This window comes from Tamandua tetradactyla, chromosome 23, assembly GCF_023851605.1.
Source record: "Tamandua tetradactyla isolate mTamTet1 chromosome 23, mTamTet1.pri, whole genome shotgun sequence".
In the NCBI taxonomy this organism is placed as follows: domain Eukaryota; kingdom Metazoa; phylum Chordata; class Mammalia; order Pilosa; family Myrmecophagidae; genus Tamandua; species Tamandua tetradactyla.
The window spans coordinates 20,797,393-20,815,014 of NC_135349.1; the positions used below are offsets into that span (position 1 = coordinate 20,797,393).

Below are 17,622 nucleotides of genomic sequence, written 5' to 3' on the forward strand. Positions count from 1 at the left end.
TACCAGGCCACTCTGTGTGATGCCCCAAACTCGCACCTTGGCACCTGCTAAACCCTGAACCTCAAAACTCTGCTACCATTCAGGTCTGGGCCTCCAAAACACTACTGCATAGAGACTCTGGATGAAGTCTTCTCCAGTCACCCCACCTGAAAGACCAGCTGTTAAAATGTCCTGGCATCAAATGCTTCACTGATAGAAGCAGTATGGTAAAAGATGGAATATGTTATGCTGGGTATGCAATTGTCACGCTAGTAGACATACTAGAGGCAGAGGCTCTACCCTTAGGAACATCTGCCCAAAAGGCTGAGCTCATAGCATTCATCCAGAGTCTGCAGTTGGTGGCAGGACAAGAAGTCAATATATACACCAACTCAAAATATGAATTCACAACACTAAATGTGCACAAAGAGTGAGGGACAATAACGGCAAGGAGGAGGCATATCAATCATGGGCCAGAAATCTTGTCTTAATAATGGAGGCAGTCTGCTGCAGCTGTCATCCACTGCCATGGCCACCAGAAGAGAAATTCTTTAACTGCAAAAAGCAACCACAATGTGGACTCAGCTGCCAAACAAGTGTCACTGGGACAGCTGGGTTCCCTTCAGAGCACAAACTGCTCTTTGTTCTCCTCATCCTCCACCCATTACAGTGGTGGAAAGAAAATCCAAGCTATTTCAAGTCACAGGGTGACTGCCTAGTGAGGAAAGGAAAGAAATGCCATGATGGGCGGTCGGTCCTGTGCAACAGAAATGTTGCCATCCCTGAAATCCTAGCCTGGCCCGTAGAATAGAAAAAATGTTCCCTATTAAACTCATTTGAGGGAAAAGGTCTTCACTGCTAGTTTGGGCACTCACCACTACATACCCAAGCTCCCCTCTTGGATTAAGCTAGCATATAAGAGGTGTGTCACCTGCCAGAGAAACAATGCCAAGCAGCCCAGTGCCAGGATGGGAGGTCTTAACAACCAGTTAGCAAGTCTAAGCCTGTTCATAGATTTACAGGTAGATTTCACAGAGTTGCCATGGCCCCAGAGATATTGCTATCTCCTCGTATTCATCTGCACCTTCTCAGGTTGGGTAGAAGCATACTCCACCTGCTTGGAAACAACCTGAGAGGTGGTGTGAGCCCTCCTAAAAGACATCATTCTTCAGTACAGAATGCTGCTTACCGTTGGCTCTGACAATGACCCTGCTTTTGTAGACAAGACTCTCCAAAAGCTAGCAGAAGTCTTGCAGTTAACTTGGAAGGTCCACACTGCCTATCAACCTCAAAGCTGTGGAAAGGTAGAATGGAAGAATCGAATTCTAAATGGCAATTGAAGAAAATCTGCCAAGAAACAAAACAGACCTGGTACAGGTGCTCCCTATAGCTCTGTTTAAAATTAGATCTGCCCCAATAAAGAAAATAGATTTCTCCTCACTGAATTGGTGTATGGAAGACCACCACCCCTCACCAGGGTCTTGTAGGGAGACCTCATAGAAATTGAGAGCCTAAATCTAACCCAGCATATGGTTCAACTGGGATGGATTCTATGTGAGCTGAGAGGGAAAGCATTGGAAGCAGTGCCTGAGCCTTTCAGCATCTACCCTCCCCTGTATGTGAATTTGAACTCGAGGATTTAGTATGGATGAAGGACTGGAAAAAAGTTCCCTCCAGACTCAATGGAGAGAAACTTATCATGTTGTTTTGCAACCCAAACACCTGTCAGAGTTGTGGAGATAATACTATGGATCCACCACTCTTGGGTAAAAAGGGCCACCACAGATAACCCCTGGGAATGCACCCCTCATCCTGAACACCTGATGTGCATCATTCTCTGGAATCCATTGTGCTCTTCTCCATTGCAGCCAAGATAATTTGATCAGCCCATGACTGAGAGCTTTATAACCATCGTCTCCCTGCTGTAGCTCACTGAAAGCAACTAATCAATGCATGCCCAGAACTTGAGGAGACCTCTGCGTCCTACTTTAGTCACCCTGGGAGCTGACTGATCTACACATGGCCAAAGATTGAGGGATCAACACATGGACATCCTGACCTGCTGGGTCTGTGGGTTTATTGCCTTTTTCTTGCCTTTTGCATTTGTTCTTCATTTAGCAGTCTTAGCCCTCTTAGATGCAGGATGCCTGCAGTTCTTCCCCAAGACTTTAATCCAGTGATATCCTTTCTACCTGGGTACTCTGTAACCACCACCATGTTCCTCACCCTCATAAGTTTACTCATTGTCCCCATGACCCCTTCAGGGCCAGGCATGACTCCACACTGTTCTGGGGAAGAGGTAAAAACCACTGTGGTGTCCCAGGTCTGCTAGGTATATGCATCTTCATTCCATGTCTTCTACCACTCCTAAAAGGCAGTTTGCAATGCTCTGTTGCAGCCGTAGTGGAAAAATGAACCATGGTAAAAGTCCTTGTTTTATGGAAATACAGTACCAACACCTGCAACAAGAAGAAAATGAACTATAAGTGATGCAACTGCTCATTGGTGTGGACAAGCATCAAGGGGAGAAATGTAGCAGACAGGGCCCTGGCAGCAAGAAGACCCCTTGTTTTCTCAGGCCACTTCCTCTTTGGAAAGTCTTCCAGGCCCCACAGATGGTTGAAAGCACACATAGACAAGATAAGAGGCCTCTGTAGGTGCCACCTCTCACATGAATGCTCTATAATCCTAGGTAGTAAGTAATGAAAATTCATAAGCCTGTAAATATTAGTTGATTTAAATGATGCCCTTAAAATATAAATCATCAAATTATTTTTTCTCATGATGTCAATCGGGTTTTCTCCTCTGAAGACATGGAAATGGAAAATCACACCACCCTGACTGAATTAATCTTGCTGGGCTTCACTTCAGATCCCCAGTTACAGCTCATTCTATTTGGAATATTTCTGATCTTCTACTTGGTAACCTTATCAGGAAACATGACCATGGTAATTTTAATTCACACTGATTCTTGCCTGCACACCCATGTACTTTTTCATTGGTAACCTGACTTTCCTGGATTTCCAGTGTACATCTGTGTATACCCCCAAGATCCTGGCCATTTGTGTCTTTGAAGATAAACATATGTCCTTGGCTGGATGTAGAACCCAGTTCTTCTTTTCATGTATTGTAGCTTACACTGGGTGCTATCTCCTAGAAGTCATGGCTTATGACCACCACATTGCAATCTCTAGCTCACTACTCTATTCAGGTAAAATGTCCAGGTCTCTATGTACTGGCCTCATTTTTGGCTCATATTTTGGAGGTTTCTTGAATATCAACACTTTCTGCCTGAAATTCTGTGGTAAAAATATCATTGACCATTTCTTATGTGTTGTCCCACCATTGATAAAAATGTCCTACACAGACACCCAGGTCTACAAAATGTTCTTCTGGTTTGGTGGGTTTCACAGTACTGTCCAACATATTTGCCATCCTGATTAACTATTTCAACATTCTCCTGGCTATGCTGAGGATCCACTTGGCATCTGGAAAGTTGCAAGACCTTTTCCACCTGTTTTCCCATTTCATCTCAGTCACCCTCTTCTATGGGTCCATGCTTTTCAGATATTCAAAGCCAAGCTCTTCTTATTTCTTGGCAGGTGACAAAGGGGCTGCCTTGTTCTACCCCATGTTGAACCCATTGCTCAACCCTCCCATCTATACCAAGAAGAACAAGGATATGAAAGAGGCTTTCAGAAAAGCAATACAGACTCTACAACCACAAAGATGAAATGTCATAACTGGTCCTTTTGCTGAGCATTCTTATTGCATTTTCCATATTCTCAACCTGTAGATATATTTGCAAACATTGCAGGATTTCAATTAAATTTGCCAATTTTACACAGAATAATAAAATATGGAGTAAATACCTCTTTCATTGTTTTTATTTTGTTTTAATGTAAAATATTTTAAACCTTAAATATTGGGTTTTGAAATTGAGCAGAAATAAAAGGAATAAAAAATCATTTTGCTTGTATGTTGTTTGATTTTGAAGCTTGGCGATCAAGCTATATTGTATAAGAAGAGGACATGAGATTGTTTCAGTATTGGAAATTTGATTTTAGAAATATTAATTTTATGAGGTTTCATCTTAGTTTATCAGCTGCTATGATAAGTACCACATATATCTCACCATTTCAGAGGTTGGAAGTTTTGTGTACTCCTGGGGTTGGTAGCACGTTTTAACTCTTATACTTTTTGATTTGTCCCTTAATTCTTCAATGAATGCTTGCTTCCATATTTATCTGATGTTTGAGTGTACCATTTAGAGACACTTCTCATTTTCTTCTGCATACATTTTTCATATATTATCATTGTGGTTACCATGTATCTTAACTTTAATATCATAAATTTAAAATGATCACATTAATTTGCTATCAACTTACCTTCAATAGCACACACATACACTGTTTCATACCTTGCCTTCCCCCCACTTTTTGTTGTATGTCTTAAAAATTATATTTGATTTATCATAACTTTTTATGCACTTGCACTTTAGAATCTATAAGAAGTTAAAAATACAATTACCAAAAATATGAGAAAATTGTACTGTCATTTATATTTACCCATAAAGTTAACTTTATGAAAGGCTTTTATTTCTTTATGCCACTTCGATCCACTATTTAGTGTCTTTCCTTTCAGCCTTTTGTACTCTCTTAAGCATTGATCATATGTTAGGTCTGGTGGTGAGAAACTTCCTCATCTTTTGTTTGCCTGAGAATATCTTAATCTTTCCCTCATTTAAAAATTACATACATAGCATATAAAATTCTTGGTTAGAAATTGCTTTCAATCTGGATTTTAAATATTTCATCCCAAAACTTCCTTGTCTTCAAGTTTTCTAATAAAAAAAATGGCACTTAATCTTATTGGGACACCTTTGACTATAATGTTTTTTTTTTACACCTTTCAGAACTCTAACCTTGTCCTTGCATTTGTCAGTTTGACTACTGGCTGAGACTCTGTCTCTTAATGTTTTTCCTCTTTGAATACATTGGACTTCTTAAATGTGTATATTCATGTTTTCATTGAATTTGGGAATTTTTTGCCATTGTTTAGTTGAGTATTTCTTCTCTTTTATTTCTTCTGGGAACATCTTCAACACAATTTCATAGCTTCTGTAAAAACACTAGAATTAAGAGTGACAATTTCTATATGAGAAAATAAGAAACCATGGGCATTATATATGGGTACATTTAGAAATCCTTGGGAGTCAATGTAAATATATCTGAGGGAGGAATTTCTAAGATGATAAAAGTATGAAATCATAGATATGCAATACTCAGTTTTAAACCCCTAATTTTTCCAAGTTCTTTCTCAAATCTGTGCTCTCATCTGAAAAAAGTTTCATTGAATTAATAAAGCCATATGAGGCGTATGTTGCTAAAGATGATTTTATTTAAACTTGGCAGCAGCCAATTAAAAGCAGAGCCTTATTTTTCTGATTCATGGTCTTCAGCATGGAACAGCCCTAAAATATAAAGGGAACTAAAATTTACTTATTCCAATCCTCTTTGCTTTTATGAACAATTTTTGCTTAACCATAATTATGATATAAACCTTAAGAATACAATATTAAATAAAGGGTAAAGTTATGAATCCAAAATTAAAGAATCAAGGTTAAAAATATAGCAATTGTATGAGAAAAACAGAGATAAGATAGATAGATGACAGATAGATTTTTGAAAACTTTAAATATAAAAGAATATTCAGATTGGAAATCTCTACTGGGTGAAGCAGTGATGTAAAACAACTAAGGTTTTATGGATGTTTTTTTTTCTATTCTTTTACAGTTTAATATATGTTAATGTTACAATTAATATGGAAAACAAATTTTAGCATGATGTAGCATATTTCCTAATTTTAGTAACAGTTTTACATATAAAAATGAGTTTGTACCAATATAAAATGAACCTATTGTTGATTTTCAAGTTTGGGTAGGAGTTTACTGATGGAAAAAACAGATGGCTAACCTGGACAGAGCAAAAGCTTATAAAAATAAAAATTTTCTGGTGTTCATGACATATTTTAGAATATCTACCTAGTACAAATTCAAAAAATTCCTATTATCAACCACATTTCCTATTTATGTTTTGATTCATAAAATTAATAAAACACCCCTTATGTCATATATCCTAATTAATATAACATATCCAAACTGCAGATGAATTACATTGAAGTCCATGGAGAATGAGGAATTTTAAATGAGTCTTTGGAGATGGAGGAAAATATTTCTGGGGGCTGTTTGGAAGGAATCCCAAAGGACCTTTGGTAAATACACATATCATGCACAGCAAAGACAGACAAAACATCAGAGGAGAGGGGGAAGATTGTCATTTCCAGGACATTGCCTTTCTCACCAAGGTTAGGTACCTGAGATCAGGGGTAGCTAAACATTTTGAGGTCTCTGTACCCTCAGCTCAACTTAGGAATGGGAATGCAGAATCTGGTCTTGCCTTCAAAGGATCACTCCTGTGGTGAACATACACATATACAAACACACACACATGCAAGTACATGCATGCACAGAACTTCACTCACATGCTCATATGCTCCTGTCTAAAAAAAGGGTACTAGCCAATGGTGTATCTGGTCCTCAAGTAGAATTGGAAATTCACTGGGTCCCTCATATATTCACTCCCACAGAAAAGAAAACAAGGATTTTAATTTGACTCTAACAGTGATTATTCTGTACTGTCCAGGCTGTCCAGGTTAGCAGTAGATAATCTTTTCACTCCCTGTTCTTTATTTTCATGTACAGTGGGACCAATTACTTATCACAAAGTAGGAGAATTCAGATTAATCCTAGTAAAGGTGATGGTGTTGCTACAGGGGAAGACACACCTGGAGATTCCATTCTATATGGGATGCTTTAACACGATTGGTTCTGATATTTATTGACCCTTTCACTTCACATTTCCAAATGAATTGAAATTTGTTTCAAATTCAAGGCAGATTTGAGGTTTGGGGAAATTAACCTTCTCTCTCCCTTTTTTTTAAAACCCTTCCTTCTTAGAGGTCTTGTGGTATAAAGAAAGTCCACCTGGATGCAACTTTTTTCCTGAACATTTTGAGTTAGGTTAGAAGTGAAAGTGCTTTGGAATAAACAGTTTCAAAATATGAAGGTAGCTATCCATTTATTCATCCAATACTTTTTATGGATTACAAATTATTTACTAAGAAACTGTTAATTATTCTGGAGGTTAAGCAGTAAATAAAACAGTTCATTCTGCCCTTGTAGATTTTGCATTCCTCTCTGAAAAAAAAACAATTAACATTATAAACAAGAGTTGGAAAAGATAGTAAGTGTGAGGAGTGGGAAATGCAACCAGGTCTGAGAAAAATAGTAAGAATGGGGTATGTAACAATATAAGCAGATGATTAAGATAGGCATAATTGAGAAAATGATCAGTGAAATGATCTTAAAAGAGAGGAGAGTGAGCCATGCATTATATGGGGAAATAATTTGCCACTCAGTGGCTACATACATTCCAAAATCTCTAATACTGGGACAAAGTTAGAATTTCTGAGAAAAGAATAATAGTTGGCTCTGTCCAGATATTCCAATTTTTTGTCCAAATCATATTGAATTTAAATGAGTCCCAGCTATGACTTTCTGTGTAGAAAAAATGATACACCATCAGTGTTTAAGTTTAAACATCAAGTGCAAAAACCAATGTATAAGTGATAAAGTATGTTCTGAGTAAACATTGAGGCCATGACTTTATAACACATTTAGCACCTGATGTTTAAAAGAATAATTCTTGTCAAGATAACCTTATTTGAGGCTGGAGATTTCCAAAAAATATCTTAGAATACAAAAGAATGGTGCTATGTGTCTAACTACGAATCTCTTAAAATATGTGAGATTATTATAGAGAAATTGATAATGGGTGTCATGTAGTTTCATTGAAATTCTGAATGGATAAAGATAAAAGTAGTGAAACAGAAAGTTGTAAAAGTAAGCTGAAACCAGCTTGTAAAGAACCTTGGGTATCTAACTATGGCATCTGTATTCTATGTGTTAATGAGTAGATATTACTTATACTAAGAGTCGGAGAAATAAATTGGCCTTTCAGATTTTGGGCTGCTTTTACTCAGTGCCATAATTCAGCTTGCAATGTCTCTGAACATTTGCAGGTTGATTTGAAAAATTAGGACACCCACATATTTCTTCCAAACAAGCAATTATACTGCATCTCAAGTAGAGGACTTCTGTTGGCAGTTTAGCTACAACTCAAAGTTAAATGTTTTAAACATTAAACAATGCCCAATCCTTCCTTGATTTCAGCTTCCTCCTACTGCCACTATAATCAGAAAGGATTTTTCACTTGGCTACTGAGACCATCCACTCTAATTTGTTGATAGTAATATTTACAAATGGATGACACCCACTTACCTTCTCTAAGGAGCTTTGGACTTAAGGACATAATCTTTGAAGGCTTTATGCTCTCATCCCAATATTCAGCATGCATGGTAGCAAAAAATGCACTAACTATGCATATAAAATTTACATCAATTACTGGAAAGAAAAACACACCACTTCCTTTATCTCAAAATGAATATTTTTAAAGCCGTTTTTAAAAAAGTAAAGAAATTCAGATTTTCAAAATAGAAGGCCACATCTTTGACTTTGTTAAGAGAACAAGTGAGAAAATTATACACATAACAATAGTTAAAAGCATGACCTCTTCACTGAGAAAATTCTGGGTTCCAACATCTGGTGTTTTCTTTCCAGACCAGTGAACTTGAAAGTTGTTTAAGCTCTCTGTTCTTCTGTTTTATTATCTATAAAGAGAAAATCATAATTTCTGCCTTAAATGGTTGTGGTGATGAATAAAGTTGGTTAAGAATAGGAAGTAATAGTAACTGGCCCCTTTGAGTAATACATAATTTTGCCACATTACAAATAATAGCAGGAGTGTTAGCACAATATGGGTATTTATATAAATATCAGCAAAGTACCAGGCACTTAAGAATTGGTAAATTATATGTGGAGCAATGCTGAGATTTTATGAGTTCTCACTATGTGACAAGTTTGGAACTGGTGTTTTCATGAATGTCTCCTTTACTCAATCATGTAATCTGTTAGTAACATGTTAGTAACTTTCATGATCTTCAGAGACTAAATTTCTATAATTCTATGAGCAATAAAAATTAAGCCCCTTGGCAATTGTTGAATTAATTGATGTCCTTGTTGAACTGTTGCATGGGAAAGAATCATCTTTTTTTTTTTGCTTATAAACCCAATCAGGCTTTTTCCTCTGTAGACATGGAAGTGGGAAATCATACATTCCTAACTGAATTCATATTGCTGGGCTTCACATCAGACCCCCAGTTGCAGCTGATTCTATTTGGAATATTTCTGATCCTCTACTTGCTAACTTTGTCAGGGAACATGACCCTTGTTATCTTAATCTGGACTGATTCTCACCTCCACACAGCCATGTATTTATTCATTGGCAGTCTATCTTTTCTGGACTTCTGGTACACATCTGTGTATACCCCCCAGAATCCTGGCCATTTGTGTCTCTGAAGATAAATGTATGTCCTTGGAAGTTTGCAGGGCCAAGTTCTTCTTTTCCTGTGCTGTAGCCTACACTGAATGCTATCTCCTAGCAGTCATGCATTATGACCATCATGCGGCAATTTGTAACCCTTTATTCTATTTAGGTACCATGACCAATTCTCTCTGTACTGGCCTTGTTGCTGAGGCCTACACTGGAGGTTTCTTGAATGCCATTGCTCATACTGCCAATACTTTCTGCCTGAAATTCTGTGGTCAAAATATCATCATCACTTCTTCTGTGATGTCCCACCACTGGGGAAAATGTCATGTTCAGATACCCAAATCTATGAAAAAGTCCTTCTAAGTATGGTGGCCTTCACAGTACAGTCCAGCATACTTGCCATCTTCATTTCCTACTTCAGCATCCTCCTGACTATTCGGAGGATCCACTCTGCCTCTGGGAGGTGCAAGGCCTTCTCCACTTGTGCTTCCCACCTGATCTCAGTCATGCTTTTCTAGGGGTCCATGCTCTTCATGTATTCAAGACCAAGCTCTACCTACTCCTTACAGAGATACAAAGTGGCTGCCCTGTTCTACACCATGGTGAATCCATTGCTCAACCCTCTCATCTATAGTGTGGGAAACAAAGATGTCAAAGAGGCTTTCAGAAAAGCAGTATGGAGATGAAATATCATTTTTCTTCTTGCTGAACATTCTTTTTGAACTTTCCAAATTATTGCCTTAGAAACACATTTTTAAACCTGGCAATATTTAAATTAAATACACTATACTGAAATAATGAACTACTGTGTAAATCACTCTTTAATTGTTATTATTGTGTCATGATGTAAGATAATTTCAACCTAAAATATTGAATCATTGATATTCTCCCCAATGGTATTTTGCCTCTTTGAAGTACTAGGGTATCCTCAAAATTTATCCTCTTGCTTGTTTTGAGAGTTCTTAGAGAGAAATAAATGGAATTGGATTTATTTTTGTATTCGTTTTCACACTGAAGTTTGATAAACAAACTATATTGCTTTTGGAGGAAGTATACAATAGTTAGACTACTGGAAATGTGATCTGGATTTTAAAATATTTATTTTAGTTTCCTGGGTACTAAACCAAATGTCAAAATAGTGTTTTGCCTTAAAGAACATGAAATTTTCTCTGACATTTTCTGGGCTGAAAGCCTTGCTCCTTCCTCTGTCAGCGGCATTCTGGAGGGATGACAATCATTGAGGTTCCTTGACCTTTATGTCACATGGCAATGTCCTCACTGTTCTGTTGATTTCCAGTTTCTACTTCTCCATGTGATTTTCTCTTCATAAAGCTTCCCATGTTTAGTGTTTATTCCCAATCTTATTCAGTTGAATCACAATTTATCTAAAAATAACTTATCTACAATAGGTTCAGACCAACAGGAATGGATTATGACTGAGAAAACATTTTTCCCTGAGGTTTATAGCCCAATCTGTCAGTATCCCCTCAAAATTCCTTTATAAAGATCAAATTGTGTATAAAGAAAATAGCTCTCTAACTCTGTGTCTTTTACTTTAACATAATATTTGGCAAAGTGTTTAAGAGTTGCTTATGCTAGAAAAATATCCTGACTCTATTAGGACTGTGTATCAATGTAAAAAGTGACCTCTCTCAGATAATTCTCACTCCACAATACTCTTCTTCAAGGAACAGCATCATATATAACCCTTCTAGGAGAAAGTAAGAACAATTGGAGGAATTTCAAACACACAAACAAATAAACTTTACTTATTCTAGATCCAATGATTGTTTTATTTTACCAGAAGAATTTATGAAGAAAGTTACAGTTCAATATTGGCATATATAAGATCTTTGGTAGATTTTTTGTCCAATACTCCCAATAACACTGCAAGTTAAGGATTATTGTGAGAAGCTGGAAGCTCAGAAGTTGAAATTTAGTTAAGCTTCTAAATAAGCTTCTATTAGTACAAGCTTAATAGATTTTTCTGTGATACACACATTCACAAAAAGATCAAAAATAAAATTTTAGTGCAAATATTTATAGGAATTTCACCATTCATATTTCTGATCTTCCCTTACACTTGCATTTATTTCCTAACACCTTACTGCTGTTCCTTTATTTTCATAAAAAAAAATTCTTATTATTCCTTGTTCTTCTATTACTACAGAAGCCCTCAGAGTGCTTTGCAAAAGGGACTTGGGTATATTTGCCAGATCTGAAAAACTCATTAATTTTTTTTCACCTTCACTTAAAACCCATCTCATGGTGAGAAAAATACTTGAACAATCATAGAGGGGACAGTCAAATAAAATTTAATTATTTGGGAACCCAGATGTATCACATACACTTCTACTTTTTATTAAATCAAAATACCCTAGAATGAGGATAATTTTTGTCTGAAGGTTTACATAGAATTACTGAAATTTCTTCCCTCTAGAATTACTTTGCAGACATAATGAACAAAATGAAATCTTAGGGAAGTGCAGAGGTTAGTGTTCTCTTAAAACACTTGATCAAATGATACATATGTACAGAATTGACAGTAATATCTTGATATGTGTTTATGCAATCTCTTTTAATTTGGTGAGCTATTTTCCTGATAAAGATGTTGATGATATTCAAGTACAGGAGACAACAGATATGAAGAATTTTCTCATTCATCATATAATGCAGAAGCTATAGTTCTGTGTGACTTGAATGGAATAACAACAAATTTACAACTGAAACAGGTTCAAATTAGCTTTAAGCAGTTGTTGTCTTTGATGGATAAGCAATGCTTGCATACATTACTGGTTTAATTGTAGATTCTGAAAGACTAATGCATTTTACTCAATCTTCAAAATCATTGACAGAGTAGGAAGATGCCCCAAATATTATGGATTCAAATATATGAACACACTTCTATCCACACAAGCATATGTAAGGAGGTTCTCACTAATCAGTTGGATGGGATGACATCTTCTGTGTATATCATTCAACCTCTTTCCACAGACACATCAGTTCATGCTCACGGGGTCCTACACAAAATGGCCATATCTTGGTATGGGCTCTACCATATGGATTCTACTCATCAAGGATATTTCATCACCTCCCCTACACAGTGTCCAAAGTTCCTACAAAGTAAGCCACTGTAGCAAACAGGTTCCCCCTCCCCCCACTTTCTTTTCTTATTCGGCTGCCTTTTCTGTAGAAAATCCCCAAACTTCTTCTTCTGACCTCCAGGAACAGGTGAAACTGCAGACAAGTGAGATAAGACACATTGCTGGAATGCAGACCCCTCCTCTAACAGTTCATCTGCTTCTGTAACCTGCTTTGTGCCTTAAACTGACCGATTGTTTTTCCTTTAATATTGCTAGTCACCACATTAAGTTTAATTTATCTCTAGCATGTAATACCACCTATAAAAGCTAAGGTTTGGGCACGATGGCCACGTGGGGCAAGCGGCTGGCGGGCGTGCACGGGGTGCTGCTCGACATCTCGGGCGTGCTGTATGACAGCGGCGCGGATGGCGGTGTGCCCATTGCCGGCTCGGTGGAGGCGGTGGCCAGGGACAAAGTCCATCATCAAAACTAGGGTGAGAGCTCCTGGGGCCACAGCAGGAAATGGACACACAACGTACCCCAGTCTGGACTGGCTAGACTGACTACGAGACTCTGCAGCAGTGAGATCCCTGAGCGGCGCGATTCCCCGAGCAGTGGCAGCTGGTGGCCAGAGCACCTCCCTCCCTCCTTCCCGGGCCGGCTGAGAGTCTCAGAGAGGCAAGTTACCCAAGCTGCGGTGGCCGGCGCCCCTCTTTTGTGGGTGGCTTCCTGGACCGGCTATGAGTCTCGGATCAGAGGGCTACCCAAGCCGCGGTGGCCAGCAACCAGCGCCCCTTCCCCATGGGCGGCTTCCTGGTCCAGTGGCGAATTTCCCAGGCTGCGGTGGCCGGCGACCAACGCCTTCCCCCGCAGGCAGCTTCCTGGTCCGGTGGCGAATTTCCCAGGCCGCGGCAGCTGGCGACCGACGACCCTCGCCCGCGGGTGGCTTTCTGGTCCGGTGGCGAATTCCCCAAGCCGTGGCAGCCAGCAACCAACACCCCTCCCCAACGGGCGGCTTCCTGGTCCGGGGCGAGTTCCCAGGGCCACTGTGGCCGGCGACCGACACCCCTCCAGGGAGAGGAGGGAATTTCCGACAGTGGCAGGGACTGGGTCCAACCAAACACCAATAGGGGAATTAATAAAGGAGCCACAGGGTCCCCTCAAGCCGCGGCGGCTGACACCCCCACCACACGTGGCCCCACGGACCAACTGAGAGAATTGGATCGAAAATCCCCAGGCCACGGAGAACGGTGACGGGGGGCTCCCTTCCAAACACGTGAGACAAACGTGTGCCACGAGCACCACCTACTGGGCAGGATAAGAAAAACAGAACCCAGAGATTTCACAGAAAAATCTTACAAGCTTGTTGGGTCCGACACCCAGGGAAATCTGACTAAATGCCCAGACACCAGCAGAAGATAACGGTCCATGCTCAGAAGACTGAGAATATGGCCCAGTCAAAGGAACAAACCAATAGTTCAAATGAGATACAGGAGCTGAGACAACTAATGCTGAATATACGAACAGAAATGGAAAACATCTTCAAAAATGAAATCGATAAGTTCAGGGAGGACATGAAGAAGACATGGGCTGAACAAAAAGAAGAAATAGAAAAACTGAAAAAACAAATCACAGAACTTATGGAAGTGAAGGATAAAGTAGAAAAGATGGAAAAAACAATGGATACCTACAATGATAGATTTAAAGAGACAGAAGATAGAATTAGTGATTTGGAGGATGGAACATCTGAATTCCAAAAAGAAACAGAAACTATCAGGAAAAGAATGGAAAAATTTGAACAGGGTATCAGGGAACTCAAGGACAATATGAAGCACACAAATATACATGTTGTGGGTGTCCCAGAAGGAGAAGAGAAGGGAAAAGGAGGAGAAAAACTAATGGAAGAAATTTTCACTGAAAATTTCCCAACTCTTATGAAAGACCTAAAATTACAGATCCAAGAAGTGCAGCGCACCCCAAAGAGATTAGGCCCAAATAGGCGTTCTCCAAGACACTTAATAGTTAGAATGTCAGAGGTCACAGAGAAAGAGAGGATATTGAAAGCAGCAAGAGAAAAACAATCCATCACATACAAGGGAAACCCAATAAGACTATGTGTAGATTTCTCAGCAGAAACCATGGAAGCTAGAAGACAGTGGGATGATATATTTAAATTGCTAAAATAGAAAAACTGCCAACCAAGACTCCTATATCCAGCAAAATTGTCCTTCAAAAATGAGGGAGAAATTAAAACATTTTCAGACAAAAAGTCACTGAGAGAATTTGTGACCAAGAGACCAGCTCTGCAAGACATACTAAAGGGAGCACTAGAGTCAGATACAAAAAGACAGAAGAGAGAGGTATGGAGAAGAGTGTAGAAAGAAGGAAAATCAGATATGATTTATATAATACAAAAGGCAAAATGGTAGAGGAAAATATTATCCAAACAGTAATAACAATAAATGTTAATGGACTGAATTCCCCAATCAAAAGACATAGGCTGGCAGAATGGATTAAAAAAACAGGATCCTTCTATATGCTGTCTACAGGAAACACATCTTAGACCAAAAGATAAACATAAGTTGAAAGTGAAAGGTTGGGAAAAGATATTTCATGCAAATAACAACCAGAAAAGAGCAGGAGTGGCTATACTAATATTCAACAAATTAGACTTCAAATGTAAAACAGTTAAAAGAGACAAAGAAGGACACTATCTACTAATAAAAGGAACAACTAAACAAGAAGATATAACAATCATAAATATTTATGCACCAAACCAGAATGCCTCAAAATACGTGAGGAACACACTGCAAACACTGAAAAGGGAAATAGACTCATATACTATTAATGGTGGGAGACTTCAATTCACCACTCTCATCAATGGACAGAACATCTAGACAGAGGATTAATAAAGAAATAGAGAATCTAAATATTACTATAAATGAGCTAGACTTAACAGACATTTATAGGACATTACATCCCACAACAGCAGGATACACCTTTTTCTCAAGTGCTCATGGATAATTTTCAAAGATAGACCATATGCTGGATCACAAAGCAAGTCTTAACAAATTTATAAAGATTGAAATCATACACAACACTTTCTCGGATCATAAAGGAATGAAGTTGGAAATCAACAATAGGTGGAGTGCCAGAAAATTCACAAATACGTGGAGGCTCAACAACATACTCCTAAACAACGAGTGGGTCAAAGAAGAAATTGCAAGAGAAATTAGCAAATACCTCAAGGCGATTGAAAATAAAAACACAACATATCAAAACTTATGGGACGCAGCAAAGGCAGTGCTAAGAGGGAAATTTATTGCCCTAAATGCCTGTATCAGAAAAGAAGAAAAGGCAAAAATTCAGGAATTAACTGTCCACTTGGAAGAACTGGAGAAAGAACAGCAAACTGATCCCAAAGCAAGCAAAAGGAATGAAATAACAAAGATTCGAGCAGAAATAAATGAAATTGAAAACATGAAAACAATAGAGAAAATCAATAAGACCAGAAGTTGGTTCTATGAGAAAATCAATAAGATTGATGGGCCCTTAGCAAGATTGACAAAAATAAGAAGAGAGAGGATGCAAATAAATAAGATCAGAAATGGAAGAGGAGACATAACTACTGACCTCACAGAAATAAAGGAGGTAATAACAGGATACTATGAACAACTTTATGCTAATAAATACAACAATTTAGATGAAATGGATGGGTTCCTGGAAAGACATGAACAACCAACTTTGACTCACGAAGACATAGATGACCTCAACAAACCAATCACAAGTAAAGAAATTGAATTAGTCATTCAAAAGCTTCCTAAAAAGAAAAGTCCAGGACCAGATGGCTTCACATGTGAATTCTATCAAACATTCCAAAAAGAATTAGTACCAACTCTCCTCAAACTCTTCAAAAAAATCGAAGTGGGGAGAAAACTACCTAATTCATTCTATGAAGCCAACATCACCCTCATACCAAAACCAGACAAAGATATTACAAAAAAAGAAAACTACAGACCAATCTCTCTAATGAATATAGAAGCAAAAATCCTCAATAAAATTCTAGCAAATCGTATCCAACAACACATTAAAAGAATTATATATCATGACCAAGTAGGATTCATCCCAGGTATGCAAGGATGGTTCAACATAAGAAAATCAATTAATGTAATACACCATATCAACAAATCAAAGCAGAAAAATCACATGATCATCTCAATTGATGCAGAGAAGGTGTTTGACAAGATTCAACATCCTTTCCTGTTGAAAACACTTCAAAAGATAGGAATACAAGGGAACTTCCTTAAAATGATGGAGGGAATATATGAAAAACCCACAGCTAATATCATCCTCAATGGGGAAAAATTGAAAACTTTCCCCCTAAGATTAGGAACAAGACAAGGATGTCCACTATCACCACTATTATTCAAGATTGTGTTGGAGGTTCTAGCCAGAGCAATTAGACAAGAAAAAGAAATACAAGGCATCAAAATTGGAAAGGAAGAAGTAAAACTATCACTGTTTGCAGTTGACATGATACTATACGTTGAAAACCTGGAAAAATCCACAACAAAACTACTAGAGCTAATAAATGAGTACAGCAAAGTAGTGGGTTACAAGATCAACATTCAAAAATCTGTAGCATTTCTATACACTAGTAATGAACAAGCTGAGGGGGAAATCAAGAAAAGAATCCCATTTACAATCACAACTAAAAGAATGAAATACCTAGGAATAAATTTAACTAAAGAGACAAAAAACCTATATAAAGAAAACTACAAAAAACTGCTAAGAAATAAGAAGACCTAAATAGATGGAAGGGCATACCGTGTTCATGGATTGGAAGACTAAATATAGTTAAGATGTCAATCCTACCTAAATTGATTTACAGATTCAATGCAATACCAATCGAAATCCCAACAACTTATTTTTCAGAAATAGAAAAACCAATAAGTAAATTTATCTGGAAGGACAGGGTGCCCCGAATTGCTAAAAACATCTTGAGGAAAAAAAACGAAGCTGGAGGTCTTGCACTGCCTGATTTTAAG

The 17,622-nt window shown here is 38.0% G+C and overlaps 1 long non-coding RNA gene and 2 pseudogenes across 1 annotated transcript in view; 2 read left to right on the forward strand and 1 right to left on the reverse strand.

Annotated features, from left to right (window-relative positions):
• Positions 1–2,792: 2,792 nt before the first annotated feature.
• LOC143666696 (olfactory receptor 9G4-like) lies at positions 2,793–3,712 on the forward strand (annotated as a pseudogene).
• Positions 3,713–8,560: 4,848 nt separating this feature from the next.
• Positions 8,561–17,622, reverse strand: part of LOC143666527 (uncharacterized) — a 91,927-nt gene continuing 82,865 nt past the window's right edge. Inside the window, exon 5 of the long non-coding RNA XR_013167673.1 lies at positions 8,561–8,769. This is a non-coding gene — a long non-coding RNA (uncharacterized LOC143666527). The remainder of the gene's footprint in view (positions 8,770–17,622) is intronic.
• LOC143667791 (olfactory receptor 9G4-like) lies at positions 9,254–10,177 on the forward strand (annotated as a pseudogene).